Source organism: Polypterus senegalus, chromosome 4 (genome assembly GCF_016835505.1).
Source record: "Polypterus senegalus isolate Bchr_013 chromosome 4, ASM1683550v1, whole genome shotgun sequence".
Classification (NCBI taxonomy): Eukaryota; Metazoa; Chordata; class Cladistia; order Polypteriformes; family Polypteridae; genus Polypterus; species Polypterus senegalus.
Window position 1 is genome coordinate 244,810,925 of NC_053157.1, and position 6,000 is coordinate 244,816,924.

The following is a 6,000-nucleotide window of genomic DNA, read 5'->3' on the forward strand; positions in this document are numbered from 1 at the left end:
CGGTGGGCTGGCGCCCTGCCCAGGGTTTGTTTCCTGCCTTGCACCCAGATTGGCTTCAGGTCTCAGTAAGAAAATGGTGGAAATTAAATCTAAACGCACCCTGTAAAGTTACATCGTTTGACGACACTTTAACAAAGTTTGACGATGATGGCTTTAGGGGAAAAAGGAAAAACATAAAGAACATGCAGAGCTCGAGAAAAGTCAGACATGAAAGACGGGGGCGTGCAGGTCATGAGCGGCTGAACAAGCGTGTACCCTTTGAACAGCACACTTCGGAGCATGCGCGAAATCAAAAGACGAAACGGCGCGGAAAAGTGCAAGAGCGCGAAGAGATTAATTCCGACTAGTGGTGGGGGGAGTGAAGTCTCACGAAGTACAGAAACATTTAAATCATTTGTGTCGGAAATCGTATCGAAGCTTCGAAGCATTTGACACTCACCTCTCTAGTGATACCTCCTGACCGTTTTCATTAACGTTACACAAACTCATGATCAACGTCAATGGCTTCTGTTAAAACTGTTGCTTTTACTTTTTTGCTGCTACAGACAGGCAACGAAGAAAAGGGGTCGTCAGCGGCTTCCAGTGTCTGATATATATATATATATATATATATATATATATATATATATATATATATATATATATATATATATATATATATATATATAACAAACGCCGACAGACAGAATGTACTATACGATAGTAAGAGCTAAATAAAATAAGACGCCTCACTCTTGGAGACCAGGCTCTTTCACTGAATGAATATTCACTTTTCCACTGTATCATTATCATTTCTCCTGTTATTATTATTATTATTATTATTATTATTATTATTAACTCTCATATTTTCTTGAGATCACATTTAATTGTCCGACGTTTGGGGTTCCATGGCCCTAATGTTGTAGATTAAGAAAAAAACATAAATTGAAAACGAGCCTTGTTATTTGCCCTTAAATGTTTTCTTTGTTCTGATTTAATTAAAATGGAGTAGACGGAAAAAAAGGTTTATCCCTGTACTTTGCCATGATTATAGGTAAGCACATTTGAGAAAGAAAAGATGAAACCTTAAATCAACAAATGTTATTATTCGATCAAGTATTGCGGTATTTCATTTGTTAATACTTTATAATATTTAGTGGAGCACCATAATAACGCTACGAAGAAAAGACGCCGTCACAGTTGTTTGTGGCTCAACTGACTAAGGTGGTTGGGTTTTCAAATTCTGCGCGTAGTACAAACTCCAGTTCGATCGAATTAAAGGCTCATTAAAATTAATGATAAACAAAAATGATCAGGAGTGAAATCACCAATAACCAATTTGAACTAAATAATTTTGGGAGATATTGTGAAAGGATCGCATAAGAGATCTGTTCGGGAATCATCCCCACTCAGAATCGCCATCAAAATGTGATGACTAATTGCAGAAGGCAGCTCACGTATTTACATTAATTCATCTTCTACTCATTGCCATTTGACGTCCATGAACCCCTCCATTGAATAAGATGATAACAAACCCACTGTGGTAGATCAGGTTGAATTTGCTCTGCTGCACCAAACATTCAAAGGTGTCAATCCGGAGCACATCAGAGAGGCTGAGAGACACGGCGCAGATCAGTCACCGGCACACAGACACACAGACACACTCGGGACACTCCAGGGTGAGAATCTCATGATCAAGTGATCCACGTGCTGCACAATGAATTACAATTGTCTTTCAAACAGAAACAGCAGCCTCTCCGCCTTTGTGGTAAAAAGAGAATCCGGCGATTTTTACGGAGGTCGGCATTAAAGATCCACAAACAACAGCGGGATAAACACATCTGGACCTGCTGTCGATAAAAGCCTCGGACTTTACGAGCAACATCTCTCCTCGTGAACACGTCTTCAAGGTCCGGAGAGGCGATCAGTAACAAGTCGTCTTAGTCACAGCACAGTAAAATAATAAAACATTTCCTTAAACTAGTATTATAGTTGTCCTGTCCGTGTCATTCCTAAGCAATCTTCCAGTTACAGAGGCGCAATCCCAGTCACTAACATATTTACCGTGTAGCTAACACATACTCAAAGTAACAACACTTTCCACCTGATGAATTTAATTTTGTAAATTTTAAACCGTTAAATCCTCAATCATCACTCATAGCAACAGTTGAAATTGTCACTCAAATGATTTGTTTTGTTATAAACATGAAACAAGATGCCCATTCGCGTTTGATATCTTTACTAGGGGTGAGTGCCTCTTGGCCGATTATGGCGACCCAACCCCACTTTGTAGCTCGCCTTACTCGCTGTCGGTCCATTATTATTAAACTTATACAAAAAGTATATCTGAATCAAGTAATGTCCCAGGAATGAGAGGTAAACGGGAAGGAAACGTCGAGCGTGAAAGAGTGAAATCCTGAAGCAGATGGCGTTCTTCACACATCCTGCATTTACGCCAACATATCCGTCAAATAAATGGCCGCCTGTTCCACTACTTTTCAGTATGCGATAGTGAAAATCCTGAAATCAAACATCGCTAAATACATCACAGTGTTAAAAACTAAACAGAAAATACATGATCTGTGCAGAACACGAATTGAATAAGTGGTCAAGTAATACCGTGCCGGGTAGGCAAACATCTTTTTATGTTGTTTACAGGTCGTAGTTTAGGACAAACGCCATATCTTTCTCAGATTTATCTCAAAGTGTCATTTTCTCCTCTTTTAAGTCAGTGGGAAACTGATGTGTTATACTATTTGAAATTGGAAAAAATCAAATACTCAGTTAAAGGATCCGTACAGACTTTTTTCAAAACATGGCAGGATCTAATCAGTAATATTTAAAAATAAGTTCATAAAGCACAGAGAATTTATTAATTTAGGTATGTTTACAAGCCTTACATTTCATGTCATTTGCCTTGCTATCTCTCTCAGGGGTGGGGATCGATTTGTCCATAACTCAATTTTTCTTTTTGTAAAAACTTGATTGGTTTGTATAGATTGCAATAAAATTAATAAAATAAATAAATAAATAAATAAATAATTGTCATTTTCTTTTTCTGTGTAAAATAGTAGTAATAGCCAATCAGGTGTTTTATTAGGGATGGAGTTCTGGACAAATCTAATCACTACAGACAAATTCTCAATGTCACAGCGATCCCTGGTACCATCACTTTTAATGCAAAAATTCAGGAGTCTCATCTTTTTCATATTTGGTCCTGATATCTTTTACCACCATTTTGGCAGGAGTCTCAATTATTTCATTTCGAATTACATTAGATGTGTATTTTGCGTTGTCTGGGATGTATTTTACAATTTCTGCAAGTTTTACATCTTTTTGATTGTGTAATCAAAGAACTTAAGGAAAAGTCCGTCCTCCCCACCTTCGTGATTGTGACCACGCAGAGCCAGTTCATTGACTGCAAGGAACTGAACGGCCTCCCCAATGCTTTTCACATAATATCTATTCTTTTCTATCTGGGTTGGACCTAGTAGTTGAAATATGCTTTCACCCGTCTCTGCCCGGCGTCGATACTCTTGCCATGCAGACATGGCTTGACGTGCGGGATACTAGACGCGTGTTTGTGGAAGCCGCCACCATCTTTTTCCAGAGCTTTTTTCCAATTAGTGTAGCCGTGTTTGGTGAACATGTCCTCGCGGTCCGAATTGGAAACACTAAATTTGCGGCAGTCTAAGCAAAAGCTGGCATCACGGACAACAAAATATTCAAGCCATGGTCGAGACTGATACCAGCTTACACTAAAACATCCGAGTGTCTTTCCGAATGCGCGCTTGGGATAATTAATGAAAATGGGCTGGGATGGGCTATCCATATTTAAGTCAGGCAGACCGGACTGTATATTTTGTTGAAGGCAGAGATTTGGAGTACCCGACGCAGGCGCACAGCTGGAGGATTGTGTAGGCTTATCTACATTTTCTGGAGTTTCAGTTCCCGACGTGGGTGCGCTGTGCTCCGTGTTGGTAGCAGCGGTGCTGGGCTCAGCCGTGGAGCTAGCAGCTTGCGGAGGGACAGAGTCTGAAGATGTCTGCTTTTTAATAAGCCACCTATGCATCGCCTTTGGTGTTGCCAACCAGAAAATAAAAGAAGAATTGAACGTATACGCTGTTTTAATTAAAGAATGCGGTCAACAGGTTCAAAACGTGCTGCAAAATGTGCGGCGAACTGAACTGTGAAAATCAAATGTTTTTCTTCTCCAGAGTTTTCATTAGACAGATAAAGCATTTTGCAGGGTTGGGCACGATTTGTCTCTGGGGGTGGCTGTGACCGATAATGTTTATTATATTATACAGATAAAACTTTAACTTCATTTAAATTATCTATATTCTTCACTGGGGGTGTCTTTAAGGATAGAATAATTAAACATGTACTACGAAGATATTTCAATTCTCTTTAAACGTTTTGAAGAATCGGCGCTAAGCTTACAGATGGCTTAACTTCTATTACAGAGCTGATTGTATGGCGATCGGTTACTTGGGGAAAGAAAAGCACTGACTGCAGTGACGGCTACGCCAATATATATTGAATATAAAACAGAAAGATAAAATAACAACACAGCTAAAAACGCAGCGACAAATTTCGGCAAAAGTGAAATGCTTGTATCATGAGCACGAGGTGGCTATGCAGTGTCTGCAACGGACGTAGCCATCCACTGTGCATAAGCTACCTTACTGACGGGCGGGCGAAGGAGCCACCGATTCTTCCTCTGCCCAGTGCCACCACAAGCTTAGAGCCGCCCCTGATTGTACTGCTGCAATAAATTATTTCATCGAAGTGAAACGCAATCACTACGCCGTGAAACACATGTTTAATAACGTGCTTTAACTCCTATCATCATGAAAATGACATCACGTATACATCTCAGTATTTTAGTTATTCAGAGAGCTGTAATATCACGAATGTAATGGATTCTGTGTCCAGTTGGAGGAAGAGAGCCGGTTTAAAAAGCAAGTAGTGATTCACACACATAGATCACATACGAGTAGAAGATCAAATACAAAACAAAGCATTTAACGTGCTACTTTAATTACGATGTGATTTGAGAAACTGGTTAATTAAATGATTTTAAGATGAAATTTTAAAATTTTTGAAATTTTGTTTCTCATGGTCTGAGAGTCCTTCAGGTGCCTTTTGGCAAACTCCAGGTGGGCTGTCATGTGCCTTTTACTAAGGAGTGGCTTCCGTCTGGCCACTCTACCATACAGGCCTGATTGGTGGATTGCTGCAGAGATGGTTGTCCTTCTGGAAGGTTCTCCTCTCTCCACAGAGGACCTCTGGAGCTCTGAAAGAGTGACCATCAGGTTCTTGGTCACCTCCCTGACTAAGGCCCTTCTCCCCTGATCGCTCAGTTTAGACGGCCGGCCAGCTCTAGGAAGAGTCCTGGTGGTTTCGAACTTCTTCAACTTACGGATGATGGAGGCCTCTGTGCTCATTGGGACCTTCAAAGCAGCAGAAATTTTTCTGTAACCTTCCCCAAATATGTGCCTGGAGACAATCCTGTCTAGGAGGTCTACAGACAATTCCTTGGACTTCATGCTTGGTTTGTGCTCTGACATGAACTGTCAACTGTGGGACCTTCTATAGACAGGTGTGTGCCTTTCCAAATCATGTCCAATCAACTGAATTTACCACAGGTGGACTCCAATGAAGCTGCAGAAACATCTCAAGGATGATCAGGGGAAACAGGATGCACCGGAGCTCAATTTTGAGCTTCATGGCAAAGGCTGTGAATACTTACTTACATGTGATTTCTCAGTTTTTGTATTTTTAATAAATTTGCAAAAATCTCAAGTAAACGTTTTTGACGTTGTCATTATGGGGTGTTGTGTGTAGAATTCTGAGGAAAAAAATGAATTGAATCCATTTTGGAATAAGGCTGTGACATAACAAAATGTGGAAAAAGTGATGCGCTGGGAATACTTTCTGGATGCACTGTATGTATATATGGCACCCTGCCCAGGGTTTTTTTCCTACCTTGAACCCTGTGTTGGCTGGGATTGGCTA